This window comes from Geospiza fortis, unplaced genomic scaffold, assembly GCF_000277835.1.
Source record: "Geospiza fortis unplaced genomic scaffold, GeoFor_1.0 scaffold26, whole genome shotgun sequence".
Lineage (NCBI taxonomy): Eukaryota > Metazoa > Chordata > Aves > Passeriformes > Thraupidae > Geospiza > Geospiza fortis.
Genome location: NW_005054425.1, coordinates 432,660 through 433,049, shown reverse-complemented (window position 1 = coordinate 433,049; position 390 = coordinate 432,660).

Here is a 390-nt window from a genome sequence, read left to right as displayed (position 1 = left end):
GCGCTGCCCACGGGGGATGCTCAACCCCGCGCGGGGCCGCCCGGGGGGAGCTCTGCCCCCGTGACCCCCGTGGGGCCGCCCGGGGGTGCTCAGCCCCCCCGGTGGGGCCGGACCCGGAGGGCACTGCCTGTATTGCCTCCCCCGGGGATGCTCTGCTGCCCCCCGAGAAGATGCTCGGCCCTCCCCGTGGGTATGCTCAGCCCCAGTGGGGCTGGACTCGGCGGGCTCTGCCCTTTTTGCGACCCTCCGGGGATGGTCTGCCCTCCTTCCCCCACCCCCCCTACTGGGGATGCTCCCATTGCCCCCCGGGCGGGGCCGCAGTAGGGATGCTCAGCCTGCCGTGCCCCAGGGGATGCTCTGCCCCCCCCCCGGAAGGGGCTGACTCGCTCC